Source organism: Dysidea avara, chromosome 3, assembly GCF_963678975.1.
Source record: "Dysidea avara chromosome 3, odDysAvar1.4, whole genome shotgun sequence".
Taxonomy (NCBI): Eukaryota; Metazoa; Porifera; class Demospongiae; order Dictyoceratida; family Dysideidae; genus Dysidea; species Dysidea avara.
Window position 1 is genome coordinate 29,396,101 of NC_089274.1, and position 14,721 is coordinate 29,410,821.

Here is a 14,721-nt window from a genome sequence, read left to right on the forward strand (position 1 = left end):
GTCTGTCTGTCTGTCTACATTTCTTTGACATCAGACGTTTATCTTGCTAACCGATGCATGTATCGAAGCAGTTGCTGTGTCAAAGTGCTCATCATCTAAGAAATGCATCATTTTTAAATGAAGCTTCTAACTGCTGTCGTTAGTCATTTACAGTGCGATTAGTGCAAGGGTGTAGAATTCTTTCTGTAAACCGCATGTAAACCACAAGTAAACAGCTTTCTATTCAACATAAGCTGGCCTTTATAAACAACTTTGCGGCTTAAGTAAACTGCAGATCACATTTGGTCAAAGTGGTAGAACGTCCAGCTTGCGAGTGTTCAGTCTCCAGATTGAATCCCAGTGGTAGGATGGCTTTTTTTTTTCTTTTTACCTAACCTTTTTGGTTACAACTTTTTTTTTTGCTTCAACAACCTTTTCTGGTTGCAAGTTTATTTTTTGCTTCAACAACCTTTTTTGTTACAACTTTGAATTCTGTTTTGGCAACCGTTTTGGTTACACCTTTTTCTGTTACATGTACTGCACATAATATAATCTAATCCAAAACAGCCAAGCTGTAAAAAAAGTGTGCGGCCCTCAGAAAGGCTATGGTGAAAAAAGATGTGAAATCCAAGGTGGTGGCCAAGAAATGGCTGTGATGGTAGGTTAATGGTAAAAATTTTAATAACGACAATTCAGGTGAATTTTTGTGCCACTTCACAAAATTTACCTAAATTGTCATTATTAAAATTTTTACCATTAACCTACCATCACAGCCATTTCTTGGCCACCGCCTTGGATTTCACATCTTTTTTCACCATAGCCTTTCTGAGGGCCGCACACTTTTTTTTACAGCTTGGCTGTTTTGGATTAGATTGTATTTATTGTTTACACCTTTGTGGTAAACATGTGGGATAGTACAAGGCTTAGCTTAGAGTACGTCCAGCTCACATTCTTTAAAAGTGACATCACCATGCATGCTACATAGTCACATGAATGGCACTGATGTTTAATGCTTGGTTCCCATTGCTTAGTTAATGTGGAGATGGCTCTGCACATTTAGCACATAACATACACAGTACTTGAAGCATAATTACATTATCTATATGGTTAAAGTATAGACAAATGATGTTTTATACTCAGGTTTCCAATGTTGTGTAGGAAATTTTTGTCACTAGATAGCTACAAGATTAAACCTAGGTAAATTGCATGACACTGTAAACAGTCCTGCACCGTAGGGCAGGTAGCAGTGCTAGTGTGTAATAAGTGCGAGTTTGAGATACTCTAATAGTGCAGTCATCCTAATAGAGCAGTCAGTTATGAAATGTAACCGGATCTGCAAAAACCCGACATAATGATGTAAGCCTAAATTTTCAGTATAAGCCATTGATTGCAATGGGTAAATTATTTGGGTATTTGTAAATTTGTAAATACTTTGTTCTTCACAAAGAAAGGATTTTATTATAAAAACCTGGATAGCATCTTATTCGCCTACTAAAGAGGAGTTCAAAAAGCTTGGTTTCATTGCAGTAGACTAAAGGATACGTTAGTTATGGGTGTTTGTTTACGTCACGTCGAAGCGATCGTACGCACTCGATCTTTCTTCACTGATTTCGTCTCTGAAGAAAAGTGATAGAAGGAAAAACTTACCCAGTAATGGACTCCCCTATTCATGGCAAATGTGATGGTGCAAGTTGCAACTCTGTACTGCATTGTGTTTGTAAGTTACAGCCATTTTTGTATGCACCTGTAATTTATTTTCCCAATACTTGCTGTACAAATTGATCTTTCTGTTATTGCTACTCTGTAGGGCTGTAACTTCAAACGTTGTTGGCATACAAGGCTAAAACTTGGCCAGAGTATACACTTGGCTAAGTAGATTATAAGTATTCAATATTAAGGAATTTGAATAATGCACCATTATGTCGGGGTTTTTGTAGATCCAGTCACAAATAAATAACTCTATTAGAGCATTCAGCTATGTTACAAGTCACCTTGTAGAGAATTCAGCAATCCACCCTGTATAGAGTTCGGCTACAGATTCAGCTACGATCCAGTTCAGCTACAACAAGTCATGCTGTGAGCTGTTAATGTAGCTGAACTCTCTACAGGGGTGGCTTGTTTGTAGCTTAACTCTTTACAGGGTGACTTCTAATGTAGCTGAACTCACTACAGGGTGACTTGTTGTTGCTGAACTGCAGAACTTGCAGTAGCATTTTGCTTGTCTTCTCCTTCTCCATTGGATCAGTCATGGCGTGACTTTAACTTGAACATGGAGACGACAGTTGAAGTGCTGTCACAGTGATATAAAAAGCCAGATTGAATGAACACATGGCAGTTTATATACTCTGGATCTCAGAAGTGACTTCATTTTAACTATTTAGTCACGTTAACACTTTGAATTGCTGTAATAGTGTGTAATTATGCTCATTACATATTGATTTGGAAACTGAGCCTTCTTAAATATAATTACCTCTCTACAGGGTGACTTTTGTAGATGAACTCTACAGGCTGACTGTATTGTAGCTGAACTCTCGAGAGGGTGACTGTATTGTAGTTGAACTCTCTACAGAGTGAATTGTTTGTGGCTGACCTCTCTACAGGGTGACTTGTTATGGTAGAGTGCACTACATGGTGACTGTATTGTAGCTGAACTCTTATTGTATATACGTAGTAATAATATAATAGCTCTCTACAGGGTGAATTATTTGAGGCTGAGTTCTCTAGAGCCTTCAACTACAAACCAAGTCACCTTGTGGAGAGTTCAGCTACAACAAGTCACCCTGTAGAAGTTCAGCTACGAGCAATTCATCCTGTAGAGAGTTCAACTACAACAAGTCATGCTGTAGAGAGTTCAGCTACAACAAATCACCCTGAAGAGAACTCAGAAGTCAGACTGTAGAGAGTTCCTTGCTACAAATTAATGTTGTGATGGTGTAACACAAATGTGCATTAGGGGTGTCACGATATAGAAAATTTTATGTCTTATATCATGTGCATTTATGTCACATGTTACATGTCACGACATAAACCACTTAGTTCTGTTGGTTGTATGAAATGTCATGTGTATCATATCTATCTTCAAGTAAAGTGTTGTTACTTATCAAGACACACAGTAGTGTGTTGAAGCTGGCACGCCACACCGTAAATATATTGTCAGGAAGAACAATTTTCACGTATTCGTAACTCTGTGCTTGTTTCCTTTATGAAATACAATGATTTTTGCTGTGGTCACGCCTGCCAATGGCAGTACTCCACAAACCAAGTTTCAGCAAACTCACTTGAAGCATTCCCGAGATATGAGACTTCAAAAATTGGCTTAATCTCTTTCTTTTTTAGTTTTTTGTTCTTCTTTCTTTTCTTTTTTTCACACTTTCAAAAACTGCCATAAAATGCAAACGCAATATCCGATTGTCTTGAAATTTGGCACACAGAAAGGGGGGCTATAAAGGCACATCTTGGTGCTAAGTTTGCTGGAATACAATAAGCTATCAAAGCAATTACTCACAAACAATAACACCAGTATGTTGTCATGCCTACATGGTAAACCACTTATGAGAAGAAGCTGAAAATCAGTACACGGATTGGTTAACTATTGAACTTCAAACCTTTTGTGGTTTGAAAGAAATCGAACTAAAAACTGTGAAGATACAGTGAAACAATCAACAGTGTGTAAAAATTATGCGATCAAGATCAGCTAATGAAAAAAAAAAGAATACTTGCCATGCTTACCAGACAAACCACTCAATGTATTAATTTGAAAATTGGTCTACAGATGATTTAATTGCCTTAGAAAGGCCCTTCAATAGTTCAGAAGAATCAGATTTAAAGCCACAGAGTTATAATACAAAATCCAACTCAGTGTAGTAAGCACGATATCAAGATACTCTAATAGAGCAGTCACCCTGAAGAGATCACCTAGAAACAAGTAACCCTATATAGAGATGAACTACAAACAAGTCACCCTGTAGAGAGATCAGCTGGAAACAAATCACCCTGTAGAGAGATCAGCTAGACAAGTCGCTCTGTAGAGTTCAGCTAGAAACAAGTCACCCTGTAGAGAGATCAGCTGGAAAATGTAAAGAGATCAGCTTGATCAAGTCACCTGTAGAGAGATCAGCAGGAAACAAGTCACCCTGTCAAGATATCTGCTAGAAACAAGACATTTCAAGTCACCCTGTAGAGAGTTCAGCTAGAAAAAAAGTCACCCTGTAAAGAGTTCAACTACAATCAATGGTACTTCAGCTACAGATCAGTTATGTAACAAGTCACCTTATTACTTATGTGATAATCATTCATTTTATTCCATGTTAAATATTTAATCAGACAAAAAGCTGTGCAAACATTATTATAATTGCTTCTTTTGTTCAACAATTCCTGTAGTAAAGAAAATAAAACAAGTTAAAGAAAGTACCATGGTCATAGTCTATGACTGTCTTTGTCCTTTCCCCAGTCACATGTTGTGGCATCTGGTCACTTGTGAACTGTGGTATCCTCTGCTTGAGGCTCTGCTGCTCGGCCTGGGTTTCTACCATAGGGAGACTCTGCTCCTCAGTATGTATTTTCGACAGCGTGGTGTGGAGGTTCTGGAGACTGCTCCAGTTTGAACAAAGGAAGAGCTTTGCCCTTTAATGACAGCAACTCTTGAGGGGATTTTTCCAAGTTTTTTTGTAGAATAGAGTATGGTTTGCTGTCATTTCCTTGTGCATGGATTCAAACACGGATGTTAGGTGCTATGATCCCTGGATGGACTTTGTCTATGATGCTACAGTAGTGATGCTTCTTCTTGTTGTGGTGCCGACAATGAGATAAATTGCTTGAAGGCATGATCTTTGATCCTACTTTTGCTAACTAAGAGCAAAAAAGGCTGACTAATGTGAACATGTGGCAGTACTTATATGACAGTCATAGTGACATCACTTCCTGTTTTATTATTTATCCTATAAAAACTTGCTGAAATTCAGAAACTAGACCAAGCACATTGATAAGTGATCCAAGTATTCCGAAATGTAATTGAACAATAAAACTGGATGTTAAAAATCAAGAGTCTAACAGTCAACACTATAATAAAACATCACAATATTCAAAACTCTTTACTGATATGTTTATGCTGGTTATTTTCACCCTCGATTCTGCTCTGGCAATTGTCATTGTGTAGAAAATTTGATGTTAAGATTCTGATTCTTAGTATGGAGTTATGTCAAGCCTCATAGTACAGTTTATAGCCAGGAGATGTAGTAATACATTGGATACGCACCTTGGTAGCTAAATGCATTTATCGTCCTTAATTGTTACAAGTACACAAAAAATTTGGAATTTTCAACTAGAGTATCAAGACACACGGTAGTGTGTCGTGCAGCCCAAGAAGCCAGCACGCCACACTGCGAGTATATTGACAGGAAGAAAGAAAACGTGGTTTTCACATCTTTGTAGCTCCATGATCCCTCATCCAATTGGAATCTGTTTTACTGCAGAGGTGCCCGTCATGTAGGCCACCCCACTTACCAAATTTGAATAAAAGCGCTCTAGCCGTCTCTGAGATATGAGTGGCCAAAATTTCATTTTTTATTGCTTTATTATTTCTTTTATACTTCTTCTTTGTCTTTTCGCACACTTTGAAAGATTGTTATAAAACACAAACGCATTAACCGACCACCTTGAAACTTGGTATGCTCAAAGGGAGTCTAAGGGTGAATTCTAGTACCAAGTTCGGTGCAAATCCGATGAACAATTCATGAGTTATGACCAATTATTCACATTGATTTGTTGTCACGCCTACAACATAAACCACTTTGAGAAATGAGTTGAAAATTGCTATGTAGATAGAGTGTCCATCATAGGAGTGCCGTTTTGTGGTTTGAAAGGAATCAAGATAAAGATCATGGATAATATGACACAAAACCCAACTTGTGTCACAATTACGTGATCAAGATTCGTGAATAAGAAAACTATTACTTTTCATACCTACCAGGTAAACCGCTAAGAAGGGTGAACTAAAAACCGGTATGTAGATGGAATAATCATCATAGAAAGTCCTTGCAGTAATATAGAAGAATTGAAGTAAAAGCCATTGAGTTGCAATACAAAATCCAACACTGTGTAGTAAGTGCACGATCAAGATACTCTAATAGTAAAAAGGCACCCTGTAGAGAGATCAGCTACAAACAAATCACCCTGTGGAGTATTCAGCTACAAAAAGCCACTTTGTAGAGAGATCAGCTACAAGCAAAATCACCCTGTGGAGAGTTCAGCTACAAAAAGTAGCTACAAACAAGTCACACAGTAGAGAGCTCAGCTACAAACAAATCACCCTGTGGAGAGTTCAGCTACAAACAAGTAGCTCTGCAGAGAGTTCAGCTACAAACTAGATCCGATAGAGAATTCAGCTACAAACAAATTCCTGTGGATAGATCAGCTACAAACAAGTCAGCCAGTATTGTGTTCAGCTACAAAAAAAGTCACCCTGTAGATAGCTCAGCTACAAACAAATCACCCTGTGGAGTATTCAGCTACAAAAAGCTACCCTGTAGAGAGATCAGCTACAAGCAAATCAGAGTTCAGCTGCAAAAAGCCACCCTATAGAGAGATCAGCTAGAAACAAGCCACCCTGTAGAGAGATAAGTCAACTGTAGAGTTCACCTGCAAGCAGGTCATCCAGTAGTGAGTTCAGCTACAAGCTAGTCACTCAGTAGAGAATTCTGACCTATGATGACCTTTGCAGCCATTTTGTAATGAAAAATTGGCATTTTTGTCTTTATCACCCTGAGGCATTATTGTACTTGTAAAAACATGGTCCAAATTTAAGATGTCAACGTAAGAAGCAACTTGATTTTTATTTGAAGTGAATAGTTCAGGCCACTCCAAAGTTATGGTCATTTTTATTGGGTATCTTGTTTGTCCTTCCTGTAGTAAAGAAAAAAGACAAGTAAAAAGAGGACCCAAAACTGTCCCATGGCCTGCTTTGGAGAATACAAAAGAAGTGATACCTAATCCAAAACAACCAAGCTGTAAAACAAGGGTGTGGCCCCCAAAAAGCCATGGTGAAAAAAGATATATGAAATGCAAGTTGGCAGCCAAGAAATGGCTGTAAATGGCAAAAATTTCAGTAATGACAATTCAGGTGAATTTGTTACCGAGTCCTAGTGAAACTTGTAGGAGGCAGTACTTCACCCGAATTGTCATTATTAAAATTCTTGCCATTTACCTACAATCACAGCCATTTCTTGGCCATCAACTTGGATTTCACATCTTTTTTCACCATGGCTTCTTGGGGCTGCACTCTTTTTTTATAGCTTGGCTGTTTTTGATTAGAGATTAGATATATATATATATATATATATATATAATTATATATACACTGTACCACACCTGTGGTTGAGATCAAAAGCGCCGCGCTGTGGTATATAACTGACATACCACAGCAAACTGTGGTATATAAGTGATATACCACGCATTGTGGCTACGCTTACCATATATGGTGTAACTTCACACATTCCGCAAAACCCTTATCTAAACAGTAAACAAATCTCTAATAACAAGCACCTAAATCAACCAAGAAGTATTCACCTGAGCAAGGAGAAGAATTTTCCATGAGCTCTTGTCTTCTTTGTGGATAACTCACTAATCGCAAGTAGATAGGCATGGCACTGCTAAAGAGTCTAAAATGTCTGATCCATCAAGGATTTCTAGTAATTTTGATCTTCAACAGGTGCTGTTTCACTATAAATTGCTATCTATAATCGTTCCATCTACTGGAGTATAGAATATAGCAGTTAAAACACGATTACTCGGGATATGACAAAATATAGGCACTCGTGAGCAAATTTTTGTCATATTCCTCATAACCGTGTTATAACTATAAAATATACAGGGGCGTAGCCAGACTTTTGGTGATGCCAGGGCCTAGCTGTAAGCTAGACAAAAAGTCAAGTGCAATGTTCTTGGGGGAAGGCCTGTGTGCTTCCCCTACACCACATCTGAACAAAAATGATGCATACACAAAATGTGCCCTTAGGCAGTAACATTAAAGGTGCTGTTTGTGCATCTAGCTAGCTAAAACCTACACACTGCTATTTATACAGCTTATAGAAACTATAAACCTATTGTAGCTAATACTAATTTAATCTTCACTTCCAGACAGCCAACTTCAAATTTTCTAGCACATGGGAACTCTCCAAATTGAGTGGCTTATTGGCAATACTTTCTTCTGGTTATTCTCGGTCAGCTCTCCTGTTGATGGTCAGTAACTTTAGACTTGGCTTGTACTCCAAGACATCACGTGCCTACAACATGTGACAAATAAACAAACCATTCATCAGATAAATATACATGAACTATTCACAGTTTGTGCTCACCTGATACACGTATAACACAACCACTCAAGTTTATCACAGCTGCTGCCTTGTAATATGTCTGCCTCAACCAATCAACACCCTTTCGCCATTTCTACCATGCATCACATGCGCTACTGATCATGTGATGCAATAGATCTCAATGATTTGCAATAGTTCAGCATTAATGTAATGCAACCCTCAAGAGTAGTACAAAGGAGCACTATAGTGTGCAAGTAGCTACCAGAGAGCTCCAGGGCTGTAAGATTTGATGTGATTTTTAGTTTTAAAATATTCTGCCTCTGAAAGGGAGGGCTCATCCGAATCCCCCCCCTTCCTGGCTACGCCCTTCATCTCCCCTCCACCAACTACACCTCCTTATTTATAACTACATACGTAGCTTGCTACACTTCTTCTCTAAATACTGAGACTGATTTATCTGGATCTGACTGCTCTATTAGAGTATCTCGAATTATTGATGCCTGGGCCTGGGCCCGGGTGGCCCGGGTTCTGGCTACGCCCCTGAAAATATATATGTAGGGACCATAGCACATCAATAAAAAGCACTGAAACTAGCTGGAGTAGTGCACAATATTAAATCACAGTAAAACAATCAGAAGTGTGATATATATCCCTACTGTGCATTTCCAGTATGGTATCTTGAGCACAGTAGGGATATAACATTTCTTATTGTTTTATTGTGATTCCATATCATGTACTATTCCAACTTGTTTTAGTACTTTTTATTGATGTGCTATGGTCCCTGAAAATTCCAATTTTTTGTGTACTTGCTTGTTAACTTTTTTGTGAAATAAAATTATTATTACTAGTGAACCACATATACCACATCAAAAGAAAGAAATAGTGCTGCACACCCCAGCTACCAATTGTTGTCTGAAAAAGTGTACTATTCATTACGTTTTGTTGTCAGCAATGTTCAACCCGTTACACAGCATTACGAATCAAGAACTGTTCATAAACCACCTCTGCAATCAAAGTAGCCATTATGAAAAATACAAATGATTTCCATTACGAAGAAAAATTATCACGTGCTACTGCCAAATCAACATCTTTTGCTGTCAGCAAAGATGAATGGGACACAAAGGAGGACAGTGGTAAGTCCATAAAGAATGCATTGAACATACTGCGGTATGCCAAAAGGCATGTTTCCAGCTGAAGTGACGTCCAGCAGTAAAAAAATCAAGTACATAGCCTTAGCCATTATCGAATTATGCTTGTCTGAAGGCATCAGTCAGTCAGTAGAAAATTCCATTTAATAATTTTTTTTAAATTCCGTAGCGACTTGTTTAAAGCATTTTGGGTCGATCTGGAGGCTTGTTTGGGCTTAGTTTTACCTAACCAATACTGCCTCATTGTCATCAGGCAAAAGTGAGGCTGGTTTTTGGGTATTTTTTCATTGGCCATGCCCAGACCTTTGTGGTCCCTACTATACAGTACTATCGTACTGTATGATTGTCATATAACCATTTTTGGACAATGCACTCCCAAGGAGTTCAGGAGCTTGTGCTAGTAGCACCAGTTTGGAAAGCCCAAGCTTGGTATCCCATGCTCCTCCAAATGTTAGCCAGAGTACCAATTCTTATTCTACAGTCTCCAGACACAATACAGCCAGTGTGTCAGAACGATCTACCGGACATCATACCACAGTTAGCCGTGTGGGTTATATCCAACAACTCAGACAGCAACAAACCTCATTCTCTCATCATAGAGAGACAAGTTGAAAAGATCATACAACTCCTCTTTCAGTAAATGGGCATGCTAGTGTGGTGAATGGAATAGGATCTCTTTTCATTGAAGTAGCCAATTTTTGAACTGAGTTCTATAAACAAGGCTACAAATACAGCTCATGAAATACTTACTGTTTGGCCATTTCTTCAACCTTTGACAAAAGTGATGGTTGGGCAACATCCTACAAATGTGAAAGTACTCAAGAGAGCCTACATCAAAAGATCCCCTTTACCCAGATACTCTTCTTACATGGAAGTGTCAAAAGTCACCTATTACATTGTTTCCTTGAGTCTTTGTCATTAAAAATGTTGTCACTTAAGTTGGTTGTGTTACTGGCTCTAACAAGGCTTTCAAGATCCAACGACTTATCTAATTTGAGCTTGAAAGCTATGAGAGTGCTACGACATGGTGTGCAATTTAACCCATATTGTTTATCTAAGCAGTCTCATCCATTCAGGCCACTCAATCCATTTACATTCCCTTCATTCTCTTCTGGCAAGAGGCTACTATGTCCAAAGGAGGCCCTGCAAGCATATGCAGCAAAGACAGAGTTCGTGACAGGAAGGATAGGCTTCCCCTTTCATATGTCAAGCCTCACAGTCCAATATCATTATCTTTGGTGGCCAGATGAGTAGTTATCCTGCTCAAATTATCTGGGATAGACACTGACACTGTTAAGTCACATTCAGTGAGAAGTGCTTCAGTTACTGCAGCAGCATCAGCAGGTATTGCAACAAATAAAATAATGGATGCTGCTGATTGGAGATCTGAATCTGTTTTTGAGATGTTATATTACAAACCAGCTAACTGTAACCCTGTGGGACAAGCAGTGCTGTCCTCATCCTCAACAGATTCTTTTATCATATTGATAAGTGATCCAAGCATTCCGAAATGTGATTACCTGAATGGCTCAGATCACAGAGTGATCACCATCTATTCTTGATTACATGAGGAATATGAGGTTAACATATCAATGTCCCACCCTTCCTTATCCGTCAATATGTTCAACTTGTCTAAATTGGGAGTAGAGTCTCCCAGTTTGATATACATAGCGAGCAGTATCCCCTTATCTCTATATTGCTCCAATCAGCAATGATACATATATAGCCATACAAATGCCAATTAGTGTGAACACACGGAAGTACTTATACGGCAATCATAGTGACATCACTTCCTGGTTTATTATCAATCCTCCAAAAACTTGCTGAAATTCGGAAACTAGGCCAAACACGTTGATATGTTCACTTCACATTCCTCGTGTAATCTAGTGATGTGTGATAATGATTTTGCTATTACGTATATCGATTATCACGATACTTGCTTCATGATATGATAGTTTATCGCGATAGTAGATTCAAATGGGGCATAATTTAGTAGTGGTTTTATTGATCCTATGCTATATCTAGATCTGAATGAAACAAACATTAATATTTAGAGAGAGATAGAGCAAACCTTCAGAAATACAGCAAATCTTGTGAGTTAATTAAATAATTGAAAAAATAAAACAAATGCTTCAATTGTTAGCCTGTTTTGAGATAAGAATATCTAATCCAAAACAGCCAAGCTGTAAAAAAAGTGTGCGGCCCTCAAAAAGGCTATGGTGAAAAAAGATGTGAAATCCAAGGTGGCGGCCAAGAAATGGCTGTGATGGTAGGTTAATGGTAAAAATTTTAATAACGACAATTCAGGTGAATTTTGGTGCCGCTTGGTCAATTGGCACAAAATTCACCTGAATTGTCGTTATTAAAATTTTTACCATTAACCTACCATCACAGCCATTTCTTGGCTGCCACCTTGGATTTCACATCTTTTTTCATCATAGCCTTTTTGAGGGCCGCACACTTTTTTACAGCTTGGCTGTTTTGGATTAGATTTTACTTCTTTTTGTATTTGCATACCCCAAAGCTGGCCTATGGCCGGCTTTGGGACTTTTTTAACCTATATTTTTTTCTTTGCCACAGGAAGAAGAAAAGATGAAGCAAATGTACTTTAGATATTTCTGATTTTATCAGTAAATGTACAAATTATATATATAATACATATATTTATCACATAACTCTCCATGGTGGTTTCTTTGTAACTGAACACTCTACAAGGTGACTTCTTCTAGCTGCTCTCTCTACAGGGTGAATTGTTTGTAGCTGAACGATCTACAAGGTAACTTCTTCTAGCTGATCTCTCTACAGGGTGATTTGTTTGTAGCTGAACTATCTACAAGGTAACTTCTTCTAGCTGATCTTTCTACAGGGTGATTTTTTTGTAGCTGAATTCTGTACAGGTGATTTGTTTGCAGTTGAGCTCTTTACAGAATGGTTTCTTTGTAGCTGAACTATCTACAAGGTAACCTCTTCTAACTGATCTTTCTACAGGGCAATTTGTTTGTGGCTGAATTTTTTACAGGGTGATTTCTTTGCAGCTGAACTCTCTACATGGTGGTTTCTTTGTAGCTGAACTCTCTACAAGGTAATTTCTTCTAGCTGATCTTTCTACAGGGTGATTTGTTTGTAGCTGAATTCTGTACAGGTGATTTGTTTGCAGCTGAGCTCTTTACAGAATGGTTTCTTTGTAGCTGAACTCTCTACAAGGTAACTTCTTATAGCTGAACTCTCTATATGGTGGTTTGTTTGTAGCTGAACTCTCTACAAGGTGAATTCTTCTAGCTGATCTTTCAACAGGGTGATTTGTTTGTAGCTGAACTATCTACAAGGTAACATCTTCTAGCTGATCTCTCTACAGGGTGATTTGTTTGTAGCTGAACTATCTACAAGATAACTTCTTCTCTACAGGGTGATTTGTTTGTAGCTAAATTCTGTACAGGTGATTTGTTTGCAGCTGAGCTCTTTACAGAATAGTTTCTTTGTAGCTGAACTCTCTATGAGGTAACTTCTTCTAACTGATCTTTCTACAGGGCAATTTGCTTGTGGCTGAATTTTCTACAGGGTGACTTGTTTGCAGCTGAACTCTCTACATGGTGGTTTCTTTGTAGCTGAAATCTCTACAAGGTAATTTCTTCTAGCTGATCTCTCTACAGGGTGATTTGTTTGTAGCTGAATTCTCTACATGGTGGTATCTTTGTAACTGAACTCTCTACAAGGTAACTTCTTCTAGCTTATCTTTCTACAGGGTGATTTGTTTGTAGTTGAATTCTGTACAGGTGATTTGTTTGCAGCTGAGTTCTTTACAGAATGGTTTCTTTGTAGCTGAACTCTCTACAAGGTAACTTCTTCTAGCTGATATCTCTACAGGGTCACTAGTTTATAGCTGAACTCTCTACATGGTGGTTTCTTTGTAACCGAACTCTCTACAAGGTGATTTCTTCTAGCTGATCTTTCTACAGGGTGATTTGTTTGTAGCTGAACTCTCTACAAGAAAACTTCTTTTAGCTGATCTCTCTACAGGGAGATTTGTTTGTAGCTGAACTCTCTACAGGTGATTTGTTTGCAGCTGAACTCTCTACATGATGGATTCTTTTTAGCTGAACTCTCTACAAAGTAACTTCTTCTAGCTGGTCTCTCTACAGGGAGATTTGTTTGTAGCTGAACTCCCTACAGGTGATTTGTTTGCAGCTGAACTCTCTACATGATGGTTTCTTTTTAACTGAACTCTCTACAAGGTAACTTCTTCTAGCTGATCTCTCTACAGGGAGATTTGTTTGTAGCTGATCTCTCTACATGGTGGTTTCTTTGTAGCTGAACTCTCTGCAAGGTAACTTCTTCTATTGATATCTCTACAGGGCGATTTGTTTGTAGCTGAATTCTCTACATGGTGGTCTCTTTGTAACTGAACTCTCTACAAGGTAACTTCTTCTAGCCGATCTTTCTACAGGATGATTTGTTTGTAGCTGAATTCTGTACAGGTGATTTGTTTGCAGCTGAGCTCTTTACAGAATGGTTTCTTTGTAGCTGAACTCTCTACAAGGTAACTTCTTCTAGCTGATCTCTCTACAGGGAGATTTGTTTGTAGCTGATCTCTCTACATGGTGGTTTCTTTGTAGCTGAACTCTCTGCAAGGTAACTTCTTCTATTGATATCTCTACAGGGCGATTTGTTTGTAGCTGAATTCTCTACATGGTGGTCTCTTTGTAACTGAACTCTCTACAAGGTAACTTCTTCTAGCTGATCTTTCTACAGGGTGATTTGTTTGTAGCTGAACTCCCTACAAGGTGACTTCTTCTAGCTGATCTTTCTACAGGGTGATTTTTATGTAGCTGAACTCTCTACAAGGAAACTTCTTCTAGCTGATCTCTCTATAGGTGATTTGTTTGCAGCTGAACTCTCTACGTGAAGGTTTCTTTTTAGCTGAACTCTCTACAAGGTAACTTCTTCTAGCTGATCTCTCTACAGGGAGATTTGTTTGTAGCTGATCTCTCTACATGATGGTTTCTTTGTAGCTGAACTCTCTGCAAGGTAACTTCTTCTAGCTGATCTTTCTACAGGGTGATTTGTTTGTAGCTGAACTCTCTACAAGGTGACTTCTTCTAGCTTATCTTTCTACAGGGCGATTTGTTTGTAGCTGAACTGTCTACCTGGTGGTTTCTTTGTAGCTGAACTCTCTGCAAGGTAACTTCTTTTAGCTGATCTTTCTACAGGGTGATTTGTTTGTAGCTGAACCTTCTACAAGGTGACTTCTTCTAGCTTATCTTTCTACAGGGCGATTTGTTTGTAGC

The 14,721-nt window shown here is 38.4% G+C and overlaps 1 protein-coding gene across 1 annotated transcript in view; it reads left to right on the top strand.

Annotated features, from left to right (window-relative positions):
• Window positions 1–14,721, top strand: part of LOC136250635 (E3 ubiquitin-protein ligase rnf213-alpha-like) — a 486,640-nt gene that overhangs the window by 168,526 nt on the left and 303,393 nt on the right. The window lies entirely within an intron of this gene.